The sequence below is a fragment of the Crocodylus siamensis genome, chromosome 1, assembly GCF_052110815.1.
Source record: "Crocodylus siamensis isolate JL-2025a chromosome 1, ASM5211081v1, whole genome shotgun sequence".
Lineage (NCBI taxonomy): Eukaryota > Metazoa > Chordata > Crocodylia > Crocodylidae > Crocodylus > Crocodylus siamensis.
The window spans coordinates 416878434-416898503 of record NC_143395.1 but is presented as its reverse complement, the minus strand read 5'-3'; the positions used below and the strand labels follow the sequence as shown (position 1 = coordinate 416898503).

Here is a 20070-nt window from a genome sequence, read left to right as displayed (position 1 = left end):
TATCAATGGAGACTGATTTTGTGAATCATCATTATGAGATGGCACTTGGAGCCATGCTTGTAAGGGAACCCTGAGGAACGGCCACTGAAAGGGAGGAGGAGAGGGAGAAGGCATCTCCCCAAATAACCCATTGAAAGAACAACCAAAAAGAGCCAGGCCAGGATGGGACCGAATGCAAAAGCAAACTGAAGACCGCATTTCAAGGAGAGGGAATGACTGACAGCATTGAAAGCCACAGAGATGCCCAGGAGAGAAGGGTGGAATGGAGTCCCTTTGATTTGGCTTGGAGAGAAATGAGAGCCGTTGCAGTTGAGTGGAAAGGCAGAAGCGATGAGAATGGACGCGGAGGATAGGAACAGGTGGGATTCCCAGCAGTGCCCGCATGAAGAGTGCCCGAAGAGCAGCTGTCCTCTCCGCATTTGCATCTTTTTAATGTTTGTTTACGGCTTTTTCATTAGCAAACAACCAACTCGACTCATTTCCTTTATAAATTAAAACACAATACCCTGGAGTACAGCTTTATGACTTAGTGTTGCAGGTTTCTGGAATAAAAGTTTCACCTGTATGTTGAACTTTTTAGTCTTAAGCCTACAGCTGTTAATGAAAGATGTCAGATACTGAAAGGACTTTTGCTCATCTGCTCCTTCCTCATAGTGATTTTTTTCTTTTTTTGCCTTTTCTATCTGCTTTCCATTCATTTTCTTTCATGTGCCTGTTCTCTTGCCCCTCTCCACCCTGAGAAAGCATAGTCTTTTCACAAAAAAAAAGTTTATCTCTCCTTACCTCTTATAGATGTACCCAGTTAACATCTATGAGAAAACACCTGCCTTTTGTTTAGCTCATCATTACTCAAAAACTAAGTCCAAAAGCTCTCTTTGAAGAGATCACACCTTTTCTGTACCAAAACCACAGGTAAAAAGCATAAGCAAGAAAATGGACAGGTGTAAGTCCTACAGGTATGAGTGATGCAGATGCAGGAAAGGAGAGTGCCCAAGACAGTGGCCGATCTTGTGGGCAAGGCACAAGCTGAAAGGGCCAAGTTACTGTCACTCTGCAGGGCTTGGGCTGGGAACATCTCCCAGTGGAAGGAGCCCAAGTCTGGGGAAAGAGATACAATAGCAGGGCGCCCTTCTCTTGTGTGGGATTGCAGGTAGATAAATGGAACAAACCTTATCGTAATTCAAAGCAGAAATTATTGGGTTGGGAAGGAAGTTTTCAAGCCCTATCCAAACAGGGGATGGCAGGCAAGCAGAGCCAGTGATGACATTTATCTCATCTAGTTGGTGAATTTAGGATTGAGACTCCCTTTGCCAGCTAATCGGCACACGGAGCATGGTTATACACATGCTGGGACTGTGGAGGAGCTGTGTTTGGGGCGGATCTGGGGTGCACTTGCACCCTCCTCTGATTCCTGGTTCATCCAAAGTTTAAAGCCAATTCCCTTGCAGTGGTGGCAGCTCTTCTAGCCAGGCAGCAGAGATGGAGTCAGTTGACTTAATGGCTCGTTATAATTTGCTCGATTCCTTCTAAACTCTTCATTTCACAGGTGTTAACCACCCTCTTTCCTTTTAAATGGTCTTTAATAGTTCCACTACTCCAGCTGTCCTTACTTCTGCTCTCTGTTAGCTGCTCCTAGTAATGCAGCTCCCATTTCACAGTCCTGCAGACTTTTTTTTTTTTTTTGGGGGGGGGGAGGGGTTTAACTCTGTCTAAAAATATTAACTCAGGTCTGGAAATATTAACTCAGGTGGACACTAGCTTGGGGGTGAAAATCACTTTCAATAAGGCATTGGAGGCACTGTCCTGGTGCTCAAGATGGCTTGGTTTTGTTTTATGAATCTGAACAAGAGATGTACTCATAACTATAATGACTCCAGGACTAATGAAACAACATCTTGAGATTTATTTTTGCCAAGTTTGTTGTGTTTTTATGTATAATATATGATATAGCAAATTAATGCACAGTCCAGTAAAGGGTTTTTTTGGGTTGGTTTTTTTTTTTTTTTTTTGCTAAAATCTTAAATTGAATAATCTAGCTCTAGGCCCATACTTACTAGCGAGTCTCCTGGTTTCTTTTTAACTGGATAAAAATGTGTTCTGTGTTATGTGGGATGATGCACCACGCCATCTGCATCCTCCGTTTCAAAATTCTTGATCCGCCCTGGCTGTGTTTATTCGTTGCTGTTGACTTTTCAGCCCCAGAAGAACAAATGCTCTGACACTTGGACCTGAAGCAAGTTTGGCTGTCAGGCTGTCTTTGCTGAACGAAACAGCAGTTGACAAAGACCTCCCTTTCTGTATGTAGGACCAGAAAGAGAGTGCAGTGGAAAGGCTTGCTTGGCTACGCGATCACACAGCTTTTCTGGACGGCTGACTCTTCAGCCTGCTCCTTGCAAGTGCTTTTCAGCAAGCTGGTCTGCGGGAGGATGGGAGCACTGTAAGCTGATTTTGTTCTGCTTATTTGTATTTTTTGTTCTTTCCTTTTCCTGTGCCTAAACAGTTTCTGCTCTTCCTCCTCCTCTCCCTCCCATCACAAAAGTAAGTCATTTTTCTACTTTCAAGAAGTGTTGCTGAAGCTCTTGGAACTGAAACCACAGCATAAGTTGTCTTGATAAATGATTGTGTGCATTCATGAAAGGAAGCTAAATTGAGGCTATGTTATATTTGGTAGCTCTTGGAGCGGTCAGGCTGCTCTGAGTACAGCGTGTGCCTGGAGAGAGAGAAAAATGCTGCAGCGTTGCAGAGTTTGATGTGATGAAATTTGCCACGTCCATTGTTTCTGCTGGAATTTGCTCAGAAATTGCAGTATCTCCCGGGGATTACATGTGTTAGCATTGGAGGATTCCTTAGGACTGTGAACCAGAAGCTTGTGAATAACGAATAAGAAACTCTAATATTAAAACCTGGGTGACCTGTAAGCAACAGATATGCATATTATAAGGCACAATGCAGTAGCACAATACGCTTCCAGGAGGCTGATCTATTCGAAAACCATTTTCACTGTGTGAAGGGCACTCGACATAACAATGTTAATGGTGTTTGGATATTTGACTGAAAGCAAGCCTGCAGCTTGAGTCCCTTCCAAAGGCCCAGTACAGAATATTGTGCATGTGCCTTGTGCTAGGTACTTCCAGGCGCTTCAGTAAAAGCTGTGATTTATATCTTCCTTTTGGGCTTCTCTTTTTCTCCCCTTTTTCACCCCGTCACCTCTTGCCATCACTCAAGCATCTCCTGCCAGAGAGGCTGGCTGAGTTATAACCAGGGATCCTGGTTTTCTCTGATTTAAAAAAAAAAAATCCCCAATTTTTGGATATAAAAAAAATTAACCCCAAACCCACACTTGTCCATGTTTAAACTGAAACACCACTAATATATATATGAGAGAGAGGTTTTGCATTTTAATCATCAAAATATATATCCATGCTAAGTGCTGCATTTGGGGTTATTTTTTATAACTGAAAATTGGGGATTGTTTTTTTTTTATCAGAGAAACCCAGGATCCCTGGTTATAAAAGCAAGTAGGCGTGTCGCCTGGGTTTTCTCAAGAAAATCCCATTTGTTTCACTCAGCTAGTATGCTCTATATTTTGCTTTATCCTAAAGGTGACTTTTTTTATCTTGGGAAACATGAACTCAGGTTGGATCAGAGGTTAGAAGAAATGCACCGGGTGAATCTTTTGATGCTTGGATCATTCAAAAGCATCTGGGTTTTAAAACTTAACAGGCCCTGGGTCCTAAACTGGGTATTTGGTAAGTGAGGAAGACGAATGTTAAAGCAAATAAAATAAAATAAAAGGGTTGTTTTTTTGCTGGTTTTAAAAAAAAATAGATGTCAGGGTTTTGGACTAGATGTGACCTCCTGAGGTCCCTTCCACCCTCATTGTCTACGAACTATCAAGTTTGCCGCCAGCTGTGCCATGGGGTCGTATCCGTTCTGCTCCTTCCGCCTAACAGACCTACTTTGTGAACTTCCCCATTTCTCCCTCTGGGGTGGTGCAGATTGAGACCATGTGTGCTCAGGCCCCGCCAGGGAACGGGAAGCAGTTTGTGTTCTTTCCCAGGAAAGCTTTCCGCCAGGAATCTCACCATCCTTGTTTTTTTGTTTTTGCTGTTTTAGAATTGGGAAATGCTGTGAAGATCCTAACTGCCCTGCATCCTTAGGCAGATAACTCTTTGGATTATCTTCAGCAGAAGGAAATTCAAATACAAGAGGTATCAGACTAATGTCTTACCTTCATCCTCCAGTTACAGCTTAGACTCCAAAGACCCTTCTCTCTGCTCCCTTCCCAACCTGATAATCACAGGTAGCCACACTGTTAATGTGCCCTGCAGCAGTTTCTTTTAATGACACTTAATTTGTAACTGAGCCTTATTTGTGTTATATGGACCTACGTTTTGATAGGACTGCCTGGCATTTACAGTTGAACAGGTGGTCACAGAGACAAGTGCAAAAGGTAAAACTCCAGCAGCAATGTTATTGAGCTTAGTTGCACAGCATGTCCCATGTACTTTATGGTAGGCATTTTATGACATAAATGCTAAAGATTAAACAATACTTTATTCAGCAAAATAGGAATAGGATGTGCCACATGTTGTGCTGTTGAGTGAATAGTTAGGATCTTCACTTCTATAATTCTTTATTTTTGTATGATGCCTTAATGTTACATAAACTTCGATTTCAAGCTTCATTTGTGTTTTATGTAACACTTCTGCCAGGCCCTGGCGGCAAATTCGGGGTGGGGGGTTGGCTCAAGCTCCAACCCAGAACCCTGGGAAAATCAACACTGGAGGTTTTTACAGACTGGTAGACCAAGCCTTGGTTGGGATGATGTAGTTGGGGCTTGTCCTGCTTTGAGCAGGGGGTTGGATTAGATGTGACCTTTTGAGGTCCCTTCAACCCTCGTTTTCTATGATTCTGTGATTTAGTGGGGAGACCTGAAAGAACAAGTTCCCCACTTGCAAGCAGTTTGAATCCCCAACTGAGTGTAAAAGTTCATTAAGTGGAAAAGAAAGTAACCAAACCTTAGCTAACGTCCTACCTGCAAAACATCCCAACTATGAAACAACACCCTGAATAAAAAATAACACTTCATAATATTAAATGCCTTAAATATTAATTCCCCCACATGTTAAATTCTCCAAAATATCAGATAGCCTAAAATATCAAACATTTTAGAGTATTATATATTAAACACCTGAAAATAGTAAACTTTCTGGGTTTTTGATTGCAGTCTTAACTGAACACTCCCCATGCTGGGAGTTGCTACATTGTCCAGGGCAGGGATAGAGGAGTTTCCCTCCAGGTCACTGGGGAGACTCTCACTGTGGAGGTCATGCTGCCACTTGGGGGATCACCTCTTTGGAGACCACTGCCTTTTGGGTTCAGGATCGCTGCTGCTGCTCCACGAGTGCTGCTGGGGGTTGCAGTGGAGGTCTGCTGCCTGCTGCCCATGGGGATCACCACCTGTCCCTTCCCTGTAAGCACCTCTGGAGTCTCCACCAACTCTTGCTGCTCAGGATCTCCACCGCTCAGGGGGGAGGTATTGTCATCATCACTTTGGGAACACCATTTAGGTCCCCAGCAGCTCTCACCACTTAGGGTCACTGCTAAGTGCATCCTCTCTGGGTTTCAGCTACTGGTCTCACTAGTCAGATGGCTTCTGAGCTGCTGCAGAAGGCAAGCGGACCTCTTTTCTCTTCCCTTTGATGCATCTCAACACGGTTCTCACTGGAGGCGGAGGGAGGGAGCAGAAAGAGCTCCAAGCTCTCCTGCTTTTCCCCTCCTCCCATTCTTGCTGTAACACCCAGACCTCAGAGAGGTAGAAGGGAACCCTGCTGTAGGTGTCTCCTCTGGTCCCAGGAGATGGATGAATAATCCCAGGTGGAACAGTGTGAGGATGGTGAGTCAGGGGCTGATTTGGGGCTGGGCATATGTGAGGTTGAACTGATGAGAGATCTGGGTCACAGGGTTCATTTGAAGACAGGAAGGAAGAATTAATAGTGACATAAGGGAAGGGCAGACATCAGAGTCGGTGCCTGCAGCATGGGTAGAAATCCCCGCAGTCAATAAATTCAAGAGAGCTGGCAACACTAATGGTTTCTCATGCTACGGGCATGGGGGAGTTAAGTCTGCTTCAGAAATGTAGACCAGAACACTATGGACAGGTCTTTTTTACTCTTAATTTCAAGGTTTTTATAGTTTGACTTGTGATTTTTTTAAACTCTTTCGAGGTAGGGAATACTACATTTACACTACATGCAGGCACTTTGTTTTTCTTTCCCTTGAAAAAACAAATGTAAAACAACTGTTGTTAATGTAACTTTAGTGTTATCAAGTTACCATAAAATCACAGGACATGCAAAAGCCCATGGGTTTAGATCCATGTTTTAAGATACATTTCACATTAACAAAAGTATAGCTATTTGCACAGTTAACTAAACACACAACTTAAGAAACACAAACCTTTCCTCCACCCTTTCCTCTTTTTATGTCTCAACTTCAGCTTCTTCCTCTCTGGCCTTGAAAAAGCCTGTCTTACCCTTCTATATCCATTTAATCACTGCTGCAAAGATAATTTTCCTGGTTCCTTGTTTTTGACCATGCCACCCTTTGGCCAATATCTCCTTCTCCACTGCATGAAACACAACCTCTGTACTTCTAAGACACTTGGCAGCCAATTTTCACCCGGTCTGTCATCCCTCACTGTCTCAAGCCTCTGATGTCTCTCTCCACTTAGGAAAATGATTCCAGTTTTCATTACCCATTTGTTAAATTTTCAGGTGGGTCAGATGTGAGCATCTCTCCCACATCACTTCTCCTTGGCAGGAGCTGTTCATGCATAACCACCCCAGTGCCCATCTTCAGATCTGCCCTTTAAACCACTTCTCTGCCACAATGCATACAGCAAACCTCAGAAATGATTAGGTTGGGGGAGAGAGAGACTCTAGCATCACCACTTTTCTTCATGACCAGCATTATCTCATTATTATCTTGTGTCCCCATCTTTGGCTGTGCCTAACTGTTGTTTCCCCTCTTATATTTCAACTGTAAGCTCTTCCAGGCGTGGACTACCTGTTTGTTCGGTGTCTGTTTCGGCTTGGAGCATGATGTGACACTGATCTGCTGGAGGCTCGTAGGCATTTCCATAATACATATAACAATAGTTATAAATGAATGCAGTGTGTGCAATGGAGCTGAATTAGCCAGTAACCTTAACCTTGCAATATGGTGTTTTTTTGACACAGTGCAGCCTTCGTTTGTAATTCTGCAGCGCTGTTTTGAAAAACAGTTTCTATGACCAGCCTTAGAAAATGATACTGTACTGAAATGTACCTACTAAAATTATTATAGCTCGTCTCTGTTTATTACTTCATCCTCATCCTGGCATTAACTTGTTCACTCAAATCAATTTTAAGGAAGAATTATTGGTTTTTGTCTTCCAGAATTTGGAATAAAATGTTGCTGGGAAATAAAGGCATGTTACTGAGAGTTTGCAACTCTACATTCCCTCTATAGTTTAATGCAGCACTTGAGCATGACCTATAGGCTCAAAACCATCAATAAGTTTTATTTGGATAGGTCCTTAAAATTTCCTTTCAGCTATCTTTACAAACCTTCTCTAAGGGTTTTTTTGGAATAAGTTGTTGAGCACAAAGTGAACAAAATGGGATTCCAGTAATTAAGCAGCTAGTTGACTGTATCTCAAAAAAGCATGTACACTAAACAGTATTTCTTCCTTTATAAGTTTGGGATTTAATAAACATTTTGAGTGAACTTTATCATTAGAATATTTTTATGGATAGAATTTGGTGTGCGACTTACTGTGCTTTCTTTGATGTATATATTTTTCAAAACTCAAACTCTATTTTCCTCATTTCAGAATACATTATAGTCTGAATTCTTATGCATAGTAATGCCGTTTCTCTGGGGTCCATTTTTTGGGGTTTTTATTTGAATTCTCCCTCCAGCAGGTGGTGCACACCTCTCTGTTATTGCATTATAACTGTCTTAAGGTTGACTCCCCTCTGACAGGTGACTAACTCCTTTGCTCTGAGATCTCCGGCTTTCTTGAGTGATGCCACCCTCTCTGGAGAAAGTGTTTGGTGATAGTGAAGATGGTTTTCACAGGTCAGGGCTGTATGGGTCAGAGCCCTCTTAAACTTGCCTGGGAAATGAAGAGGGATTTCTCTAATGTGCCTCTGGAGAAATAAGTCGTACTACAAAGAAAGGATAGCTCATTCTCCCACATCCTTTGGGCCATATCAAGAGTAGGAAAATAGGTCATTTTGTAGAATGTTAGTTAACACTTTGAAACATGACCTATTTTCCTGGCAGTGGCTGCAAAGCAGATGAAGTTTTCTTGCAGAGTAAGTTTTCTATGAATCTTGAGGCTACTTTCATGCGCGAGATTCAAGAGAACATAATGGAAACATGGATATATCCGAATCCCACCCCTTTGTGCCGTACAAACAGGTGGAGCATGGACGATTGCTCCCAAACTCTTGACGAATGTTAAGTTGGAGGACACGGTATGCAGACGAGGAACTGGGAGCGGTTCCAGCTCCATGGCCATGTGTTGTGATTCATATGATAGAATGGGGCAGAAGAAAAAGTTGACAAGCTGTCAAAATTTGCTGTGTGCATCAAAACCGGTCAATCCCATGTAAAGGATTATCAGCTCCAGCAGTGAGAAAAGGCCAAAAATCTGATATCCCTACTAGAGCAGCAACTGTTTGAATTTCTGTTAATGAGGATTTTGAGATGACCTGGCATTCGACGTGGGCTTTCTTTTCGTTGCTGCCTAGAACAGCTGCCTCGACCAGCACCTTCCAGCATGCTTTGTTGCATGGTTTTATTTTAATCAGCTTGTTACATAATGGCGAGAAGGTCTTTGGCAAGTGTATGCAGGTAGTGGAAGGATAAGGATCCCTTGAAAGCAAATGTGCTTAGTATACATCTAGGCTTTCCAGGGCTTGGATCTTGGAGGTCTGTCCAGGTTTTCCCAAGCAGCTACAAATCTTAGGAGTTTGGAAAGGCAGTCAATGCTCTGACAGGCCTTATTTCATAGGAACTTTTACTCCTGAAAATGCTAATGGTCCTTTATGAACAGTGCTGGCTATTTCAGTGGAAGACATGAAATCCCTATTTTATGCCTGAATACATATAAATAGATTATATTTGGATGTTTCTTTCTTACTTTAGTGGGTGATACACTTATACCGTGAAGTTGGATCACACAGGGTGCATCTACGCATGTTATTAATGCAACGCAATAAACTCGGGAGCAATTCAAGCCAGAGTCTGCTGCTCTTGGGCACAGTGTCTACAGGTGTGCCCAGGTTAATAGCAATTTGAGCTGGGACAGAGCAGCCCTGGGCTGGCAGGAAGCATGGGGGTTCAGTCCTAGGCTCCGGGTGGCAGCAGCGAAGGGGCTGGCAGGAGCCAGCAGTCTGGCCCCCGGCTGACTGGGTGCAATTTGTGCCCAGCGGTCACTGTCTATATGTGCATTTCATTCCACTTAATGACTCTGCCATAAGACAGTACTGTCTCCAACGGTACTATCTTACAGCGGAGTTAGTTACTTTACTGCCCCATAATACCAGTATGTGTGAACTGGAATGCTTTTCTGTGGAGCTAATTAGCCTACTCCGCAGTAAAGCGCACATGTAGATGCACCCCCAGTGTCTTCTAGTTAACTTTTGTACAGATGTTGTTCTTAGTCACGTGTGATCCTTTAGATCATCATCTCATCAATCCCTTTGTTTCCGTATAGCGTGGCAGGAAGGGCCACTGCATAATTATACATCATATATAGTTATGATTGTGAAATTCCAAGGTAAACGTAATCACTCCCCAGATCCTTCTTAACTGGCCAAATGAACACCCTCTTTTGGTTATTTATTATGCATGATGATGTGGTGTCACACCAGCACCGTTCAGTCAAATGTCCAGATCCCCGCATCAGTCCGAACAGCCCGTAATGACTTTTTGTGGCACTCTGCAACTCATTGACAAAACAAGTTTCCATCTCAATATCACCGACCTAACATAATGTTTTACAGAAGAAAGAAGAGCAGAACAACCACAATAAGACAACAGGTCCCATGAGGAAAAAAAAAATCTGAAAGTTGAAAGCTGGCAAAAAAGGAATTCCCTTTAGACATAAGGTGCAGGGAACACCTTGGACCAGAGAGTTTTTAGATCCTGTGGCTCTGCTACCCATTTTGAGCCCATCAGCCTAGGCAGCACATTGATGTCTGATGGTTTGCTTTTGGTTGTCAACTCAGCAAAGTCTTTCCTTCCTATCTTGGTTTGTGGACATAAGGAGAAGAGGGGTAGGTTTTTTTTGCTTTTTCTCTACCGTTTTGGTTTATTAGTAGCAATAGTTCACATTTTCTCTTTCTCTCTAAAAAGTTTGAACATTTAGTGACTTTGGCACAACCAGTTTTTGTTCTTGGCATGTCCTGGGATCAGCATATCACCCACTCACCTGATTGAGGGCTTGCCTTTGCCACAAAGCTATGTCACCTACAGGCATGAAAAGATTGATCTCCCTGCCTGTTTTAGCTATGCCAACAAGCCCTGGGTCCCAAGACAGCTCTGCTGACCAGAGCTGCTGGCTTGGGTCAAGTTGTTTGAGAGGTGGTGTCACTAATCAGTTCAGAAAAACTCCTGACATGTGCTGTCTTCACTCTGAGCTCCACCAACTCAACTATGCATACATTGCTATAGTGGCAGCAGCTCCATAGCACAGATAAACTCTTAGCATCCATCAGACCTGCAGGGACCGCCATCTACTTGCAGTGCCAGGAGCTACATGCCATTGCTGTGCTGTCTTTGAGTCATGGCTTAAATTGCTGTCAAAATCTGAGGTGTAAATTCCCTGAGTGGGGAGGAGAGCACAGTCCTAATCAGGACTGCACAAATATTTTCTTCCAGGCTCATGCAATATGCTACAGAGAAAATACGAAGAAGCTTTGTTGAATATCTCATAGTAGGAGGTCCACTTGAATACTGATTTCCTAGTTTTCCAGAATAGTGCAGTAAGGCTCTCAGTCCTTGTAGCTGTTGAGTGGCTAGTATTGGATTAGAGCAAAGGTTCAATATGTTGTATGTACCTTGTCCTAGTGCCTTGCCACCGTGCATGTCCTACACAGCCACTCGCACAAAGGCTTAGTTGGGGGTAGGGGCCTTTATTTCTGATGTATAATTTACCACGTCTTCCCAGTGCGTCGGCCTTGTTTGTACTGATAAACGAGCGTTCTCTGTGCTCAGCCTGCAGAATTATTTGCACGTTGAACACCGGGCTGCTCTAACATACCTGTTTTTGATGAGGTACGTTTGAATTCGGGAGTTTGGTTAATAACCCGCACCGTTCAGAAATTCTTTTGTTAGCTCAGGGAAGCTGCGTGTTCTAATAAATAGTGCCAAAAGGGACAAACTGACATTAAAAGCATTAATTAGTCTTGCTTGACTGCAAAAAGAATAGAGTTGGTGTGAGCCAGCTTTTGATTTAGCCTTTTGCAGCCCTTTTATTTTGTCTAAGCTCGTTAAAGAGCCCATATCACTGATTTCTGTTTTCTGCTCAGTTGCATAATTAGAGTTCAGTAGGAAATGCAGTGATTAAGCCATGGGACTATGGTGTCCTCTCCAATGAGATATTTCTGAGGGTCCTGTCCCCCCAAACAACTCGGCTAACGTGTTGCATAAGTTTTAATGGAGAAATATTCTCAGCTTGTAGGTACTACCACTTGTAGAAGTGTTAGGTATCTTGTAACTGCATAAGAGGGTCTGTCCCAAGCTCTGGGCCCCTGTGACAGATTCAGTGAATTACAGTTTATGCGGTATTGGCTCATTCGGTGCTACCTTGGCAGCCACGCAAATGCAACGGCGATCAACAAGCTCCACCAAAGACATCACTACCGTCAGTCCTCCCCCCAGGCTGGGAAGGAAAGATGGGTCTTGCTGTGTAGCCCAACAATGTAGCCCAACTCATTCAATATATCTGGACTTAAAAAAGCCTTTGATCTGGTGCCCCATGATCTCCTCATGGAAAAACTGGCCAACTGTGGTCTGGGCTACACCACAGTCGGATGGCTGGGGCATTGGCTCTGAGTTCAGACCGAGAGAGTAGCGGTCGATGGTAGCAAATCATTATGGCGCTCCGTGACCAGTGGTGTCCCCCAAGGCTCTGTCCTTGGACCGGTTCTCTTTAGCATCTTTATCAACGATGTGGACATTGGTGTCAGAAGTGCATTGTCCAAGTTCGCCGATGACACTAAATTTTGGGGCATAGCGTCCACATCAGAGGACAGGCTAATGATCCAGGCTGACTTGGATAAGCTTAGTAAGTGGGCAGATATAAACCTGATGACATTCAATGCCAAAAAATGCGGTACTCTACCTCACGGGGTGGTGGGGTGGAAACCCGCAGCATGCTTATAGGTTCAGCAATGTTACGCCCGCTAGCTCTACAGCTGAAAAAGACTTGTGGGTCATGATTGACCACAAGATGAACGTGAGCCACCAATGCAATGTCGCAGCTGGTAAAGCAAAAAGAACTCTGGCTTGTATCTATAGATATTCATAAATCCCAGGATGTCATCCTCCCGCTGTACTTGGCCTTGGTGAGGCTGCAGCTGAAGTACTGCATCCAATTCTGGGCTCCACAATTCAAGGAGGATGTGGAGAAGCTTGAGAGAGTCCAGAGGAGAGCCACATGCATAATTAGAGGGCAAGAGAATAGGCCTTATGAGGAGAGGCTGAGAGCCATGGGACACTTCATCCTGGAAAAGCACAGGCTCAGGGGGGACCTGGTGGTAGCCTATAAGTATGTAAGAGGTGTGCATCAGGACCTGGGGGAACGTTTGTTCACCAGAGCGCCCCAAGGGATAACAGGAACCAACAGTCATAAACTCCTCCATGACCGATTCAGGCTGGACATAAGGAAAAACTTCTTTACTGTCTGAGTCCCCAAGGCCTGGAATAGACTCCCTCCATAAGGGGTGCAGGCACCTACTCTGGACTCATTCAAGAAGCACACTTGGATGCTTATCTTGCATCCTTTGCTGGGATCCTTTGACCCTAGCTGATTTCCTTTCCTTGGGGCAGGGGGCTGGACTTGATCTTCAAGGTCCCTTCCAGCCCTAATGTCCTATGAAATCTATTAAATGTGGCTGAGATGCCTGTGTTGTGTGTGTGGACAGACACCCCCGTGGCATGGTTTCCATAACGGCTCCTCCTGTGTATCTGCTCAGCGTACAGAAATGTAATAACAATTCAAACTGAAATCATGTTCTAGATCAGTGATCTTCAGCAGGAGTGCCACAAGATCCTTTGAAGGGTGCCGTGATGTTCAGTGTCTAGGGGAGGAGGGGAGTGCTGGCACCTCCATAGACCAGTTATCTCTGGCCACTTCCATCAGCCTTTGGAGCAATGGAGGTGTGGGGGAAGGAGCAGGGTTACAAAGCACAGGTTTCTGCCCCCCCAAGAGCCATTGCACCGCCCATCCCCATGTTCCAGCAGTGAGCTCTACCACGGGCAGGCAGGCGGGTAGACATGGGGCTGCACTTCTTCAGCCCAGCTCATTCCCCCCCAGAGCTGGTAGAAGGGCTGCAGAGAATGGGTGGTTCTGGTCACTGGCATTCAAATCCTTGGAGGAGCAACCTCAGTGGCAGAAGCCATGCTCACCCCCTCACGTACAGGCTGAAGGCAGGAAGATGGCAGATGTTGGAAAGAGCAGGGCACAGCAGGCACCTTCAGCTGGCACCAGCCTCTGCATCAGCAGTCACGATCACCCCCTTCCATCTGCTGCAGGGATAGCTGCCTCCTTCAGGGGTCTAATGACCCAACTTTAAGCCCCCCAGTTTGCTCTGCTGAGTAGCCCATGCCAGCTCTGAGCACTGTGCACCACCCCTCACCATATTCTGAGGGTACCCTGCCTGCTGCCACCACCCTGGAAGATCATTTTAAGGGCGCCATGGGGTGCAAGAAGGTAAGCCCTGTCAGAAATACATTTGTCCATAAATGGGGCACCACTACACTGGGGTTGCCTCCAGGCTACAGAGGTTGAGAACCTCTGGGCTAGATTGTCATACAGACTCGCATTGATTAGACCTGGCTGCAGAAGAGGCTAGTTAGTGCCAACCTGGTTTGATTTTTTTTTTTTTTTGGCTTATATTTTGTGTGCGAATTAAATTGCCCCCACTTGTGTTAAAGCTCCACCCTGTTTTATCAATCATTGCACCACGTGCTAGAAAAGAAGAAGGTTGCTTTTGGGTTAGATGGAGTTTGTATTCACATTAAAAAAAGACCAGTTTTGTAATTGTATTCACATTAAAACAAGAACAGTTGCCCACATCTGTTCCTGCACAGTGGCATCTCGGATGCTGCAATTATTTTCTTTTTATAATTATATTTGATATGGTTGAGCACTGTGAAAATGCAAATGGGTTGGGTGGCTGCTGATTGTGATGTTTCTTAATGAAGTCACATAAGGCAACATCAGACTAAGATTGAGAATTTCTTACCATTATCCCTGTCACTCAGGGATGCTATTTATGGAGTTGTCTTGCCTTGTCACGAAAATTGAGAACCCCAACAAATTATGATGATTAATGTATCTTTCTGCTAGTCCAATAAAAGGTGAGGGTCAAAGAAATAAACCTTTGTTATTTGGTAAACCACACATGAGGATTGTCATTCAGGTTTCTTGACAAGTCATAATTTAAAATGTTGACAGCCCTTTGAGTGAACAAGTCCATTTGCAGCCAACCAAATGGTGATTTTTGGGTTCCCCATGCTGAATGCTGGTGGAGCATCAGATTTTCTTTGGAAGTAATATGTCATAATAAAGTAGGACAGACCTTCAAGGGATTTCTGTGTCATTGGATCCCCCATAGCAGACCAATGGGTTACAAGTCTCAGTTTGCTTGATAAGCATAATAAATACTCAAGATGCCAAATCTTGCTTTGGACTTGGATTACTTGGTATGCTCTGGGAATCCAGGTGAGGACTGAGATGGAAAAATAAGTCTCCCATGTAGTTCGTATAGGGGGTGCATACTGCCCGATTGCATAGTTTAATGCCCCAAGTTGCAAGTGATACTTCAGTACCAGATATTTTTTCCTTACTTTGATGAAGATTTTTTGCTCCATTCCCTTCTTCATTAGCCTAGTGATCCCCCCTTCCTTGTGCTCTTGTTTTCATTAGGTAAACAACTTCTTATGGCTCTTTTCCACTCCGGCTTTCAAATCCTTTTTTTTTTGGAACAGAGGAGAAAATTAGTAATAGCTGCAGGCTTATTTTTCATAACAAAAAGACTAAATTTTTATGAGAAACAGTTTCCCCAAACCTATTCAGCTAGAGTCTAATGATAGGTTGTCATTTCTGAAATATTTGCTTTTCTGGAAGAGTTCAAACCTTAATCCTATGCCTTTTTTACTGGGATCTAATTCTTCTTTTTCCACAACTATTTGTCTGTGCTGGTGCCTATTAAGCACAGGGGTCTTTTGGAAGAAATCAGCTCTGGCCTGCGGAGATCACAATCTGAAGAGACAGACACGCTAACAGAAGACCTAAGGACTGCATGTCAACTAGTTTCTCCCTGTAGGCAGAAAGATGGAAGTGAGTCTTTAAGAGGGAAAGCACGAGCCCGGGAAAGTAAAACCATGCATGGAAACATCAGGGAGGAAGGCATAGAAGTGTCTGTTTGCCAGGAAGGGGCTCCCATTCTCCATACGGCTTTCTTATGTTGAAGGGACATCAACTAAAGTCCTGCTTTGAGCAAGGGCTTGGACTAGATTACCTCCTGAGGTCCTTTCCACCTCTCGTTTTCTATGATCCTATGAAAGTAGTGCACTTAATGTTCAACTTCAATAAAACAGAGAGAAGTGTGCTACTTCATGTGCAGAAGTTTGGTAGTTCCAACTTCAAGCCTTTAAAATCAGGAGTTGGACCTCAAAAGATCGAGACTTAAAGAACATGGCTGTTTTTCTCTTTCCTCTCTGGTTTTTGAAGCTTCAGGAACATATGGGTCCCATTTTCGAGCTTTCCTCTGAAAGCTACAGGACCAGAACTGGAGCTAAGGACTGGGAAAGGAGTAATATTGTGAGATCCACAAAAAGATGCATGCCAATTGGAAGTCACACTACAAAAGGTTACATTCAAAATCTCTTATTGAAGCCTGCTGTCCTTCAGATACCTTCTTCTTTTCTTTCAAAAAATCAAAGTAGGCCCTTGTGCTTGTCAACCCATACACCTGATCAACAAAGCCAGGGGGAAAGGACTCTACCAGATTTGTTGTTGTGTTTAGTTAATTTAATTAGACTACTGAGGGAAGATGACAGAAGATGGGAAGCTGTTGTAACACATCCTATATGTCCCTGGGGGATCATCTTGCTTTTTGGGGCCTTGCTGTATTAAAAGCGTTGTGTGAATTTGTGCAATGCATTTAGAACCCAAGTAGATAGCACAGACGTGTTTAAGAGGCTCCATATGGAAAAGAGGAAAATAGAGCCCTTCAAAGCAACAAACCAGGTCCCCTGCGTATCCCACTTCAGTTTTCATATACCTGAGGATCACCTTGGGATGCGGTTGTAGAAAGCTTTACTTAAAGTGGAACCACATCTGGGTGAGCGAGTGTCCTCTGTGCCACGGTCCCAAAGGAAAACCGAAATCACCCTTAAGCTACGTTGCTTTGAGATCTGAAAACATTACCAGCAAGCATAGATCTTCAGAACAGGCACAGCCGAAAACACCTCTGAAAAATCAGCTCACCCTCCCCGTACCTGACAAGCTGAGCCAAGGGCAGGCTCCCAAGTCTCTGCTTCTCTTGTGCAGCTGATAACATCAGTAGCGCTTAAAGCAGTGTAAGCAATGCAGGGCCCTGATCTGCTCTAGTCATTGATATCGTTGGCTGGAGAAGAAACAACGTGCTTAGGGCTTGAGCTCAGGTTCTGACGGGTAAAAAGCACTTCTGTTTACCTGGAAGAACTATACGCTATCCCTTTATCTTTTTCTTAATCCAGCTAAGCAGCCCTTGAAAGTAGCACGCTTTTCTTCCAGACAAGGTGTCATCTGGCAGTACCGCTGCTGGCCCAGTTTTGGCACAAGCAAACAATTCAGTGATTTTCTCTTTAAATTTTTAACATTTTGCCTTCTAGACTAACCTGTACAATCAGCATTACCGATTTCTGTCCTCAGTGCATGTGCACCTGTGCCCTCTACTGAAGGCCATGCCAGCCTGGCTCAGGTATGTATATGTGCCCTCCTTTGTGATGGCAACCTCTAGAGTGGTAGCTCTCAGCGGAGGTACGCTGGCATCATGGGGTGCTGCAAACCTCTGAAGAGTGCCTTGGGGTGCCATGTTATATTAGGTGTGCAAACCCAGGGATTTCAAGTAGGAATCTATAGTGTCAAAAGCATTTTGACCTGTTGTGGACTTTCTGGGCTCTTTGCAACAGAAGAATTGCTCTAGTATTTTTCTGTAGTCAAGCAATGAGTGAAAGCGAAGAGCCGGCATTTTCCAAAAGGGGCCTCGAGTCTAAGCAGATTGTGAGCCGCTGTTCTTAGAGGCTTATCCATGCATAGTGGGGACGTTTCGTATTCACTCTGTGTCTGCGACCTGCAGTCTTCCCCACTGAACTAAATGGGTCTGCCTACTGCCAAAAACTTTAAATTGACTCTAATAGCTGGAGGTGGTGCATTAAAATGAAGACTTGAAGTTCCTGGTAGATCAGGCATTCCACTGGATTGCCTTTAGCCTGCAGATACACAGCCTGGCTTTTTATGTGGATTCCTCATCAGATTTTCAGCAACAGTTGCTCTCCTTGCACGACCAAGTAGAAGTAGTCTACCTCTTGATCACCAGAGTGCTATGTGCTCAGATACTGCAGTCATTGGGAAAGGGGAGTTGTATGAGAGCCTAGAGAGAAAGAGGAGGTGCCTTCTTGGCAAGGGAGCTTTTACATTAACCCACTTTTGCCATTCTTCCAGACGTTGAGAGTGAAGTAGTTTGCTGTTTAAACAATATCTATTCGATTGCCTTCAGTGAGTGGCCAACCTGTGGCACAGGGGTATGACATGTAGCAGGCTGGGGAAGGGGCAGACAGCACCGGAGTAGGCAGGGCAGGAAGCAGAAAGCAGAGCAGCAGATTGGGCAGGGGAAGGTGGTCAGCATGGCACTCGGAGAAAGCCCAGGCTAGTTTGGGGCACACTTGCCGGAAAGGTGACATCCTCACTGGCGTCCTAGATGTTGTAGGAATACCAACAAACATTAACGAGGAAAAGATAATTTATTTTCCTTCTATTAGTTGTTTCCCTACTACGCTAGGCCCCAACCCCAAGCAGTCTGAAAAAATGTTGTAGCCTCTTGGAAATACAGACTTTCTGGGTTCAAGCGTGATATCGGTCCAGTTCTTCTCAGATTTTCTAAGGGTGTCTCTAGCATTAAGCCTCCAACTAGACAGGTAATCCCCTCTAGATTCCTGACCTAGTCTTGAAATTACTATCTCCTGCCTTTTCTGAGCCCTTAGGGTCTATTCCAATGTATTTTCCCTTTCATCAAGACAGCTTTCTTAATTGCTGTGACTGTTGGACACAAATCTTTCTTACTCTTCTGTCTTGCGGACCTCCTTTTCTTCAGTTCCATCACAATAAAGTAGCTGCTGGAACCGCGCCAGGCCTTTAGCCCAAAGTGTCTTCTTGCTTTCATATGCGACAAGGAATAGTCCTGCCAGCTTTCTGTTCTAATCCCTTTTTTGAGAGACAAAGAAATCGGCCCTGTCTAGACGTCAGAGCTCTGAAGATTGTATTTGCTTTAGAATGCAGTAAATTTAAGACTGGGGGTTCCCTCGTCCTCCTTTTCATCACACATAAAAGTCCTCAAAGCCTCCAAATCTGCCATTGCAAGATGGATTAAGTCTCGTGTAACGAGCCTACAATTCGGCAGTGCTTCAGCGTCCCTAGAAAGAGGAGAACATTTTGCAGCCAAGTATGAAATGGCATGTAGGGAGGTTTGCAAAGATGCTGCCTTGCACGGCCCCTGTAGTGTGTAGGCTAAGGATTCGTCACGTCGGGCCTTGCTTCCTATCTGCTGCTGCCTTCAGGCACAAGTTACAGGCATAATTATCAGCTGTTCTTCAATTTTCTCACTATGGATAGCTTTCTCTCTGCAATTGTTTTCCTTGAATCCACATTTAAAAGGTTGTTAGATAGAGTGGCAGCTTATGGTTTAGATCTGATTTTGAACAGAAGCAGCAAAACCCCTCAGTTTGTCTGATTATTTACTGTTTCATTCTGTTTTTTCAGTGATGGTATTTTTTTTCCCCTCTTTCTCTTCTTTGTTTAGGGGGAAGGTTAAGCCATTTCTTACCTTCAGTTAAATGCGTCGGTCAAGCCTTTGTATCTTTGTTTTTCTAATGAGGTTTCTGGAAATCATGCGAGAATTGGCAGCTGTCTTGTGCCAAGGTTTCCTATCAGGTTCTGGGCCTTTTCCCTAGAAGACTCTTCTGCATTTTAGCTGTTGTGGAGCAGTTTCTTGTCTCTTGCTTTTGAGGTTGGTATAATTAAGCCTTTGGGGTAGAAAGGTGCAATTCTGTTGGGAGTTAAACCTGCTTGCATCAAGGCTGGATTCACTCCAGTGAGTTTGAGGATGGATAGTTGCTAAAGAGCTGCACTTTCAAGTCATGTGGAATAGCTTTGAGATTGCTAGGCTCATGGCTGCTAGCGAGTGCTGGTAGTAATTGTAGACACTCAGATGTCGCATAAGAACCTGAACAGACTGGAATTTCTCATCTTTGAAGGGACTCGAAGAAAATAATATATATTTGGATCCAGAGCTTCCAGGCCAGTGGCTCTCAAACTTTTTAGACTCAAGGCACTCCTGGATAGATATGAGAGACCCACTGGAAAACACCAACTCTTAGCTTTCCTCATTTTTTTTTTTATTGCAAAAAAATAATAGGCAGGCCAGGTTCTTTGGGTAGATGTGATATCTTTAATTGGACCAACTAAATAGTTGGAAAAAAATTATTTGCCAGCTTTCAAGGGCAAATACCCTTCATCAGGCT

The 20070-nt window shown here is 44.1% G+C and overlaps 1 protein-coding gene across 6 annotated transcripts in view; it reads left to right on the top strand.

Moving 5' to 3' along the window:
* The window catches only part of FAM168A (family with sequence similarity 168 member A), a 343456-nt gene that overhangs the window by 83059 nt on the left and 240327 nt on the right, over positions 1 to 20070 (top strand). For 2 of the 6 annotated variants that reach the window (XM_090030785.1, XM_090030786.1), the window contains one exon: positions 4117 to 4211. The exons of 3 other annotated variants lie outside the window; for them this stretch is intronic. The gene's annotated coding sequence lies outside the window, so the exon portion shown is untranslated. Of the gene's footprint in view, positions 1 to 2421; positions 2438 to 4116; positions 4212 to 20070 lie in introns of those variants that run through there. One more of the 6 variants, XM_090030787.1, reaches the window with a different exon arrangement.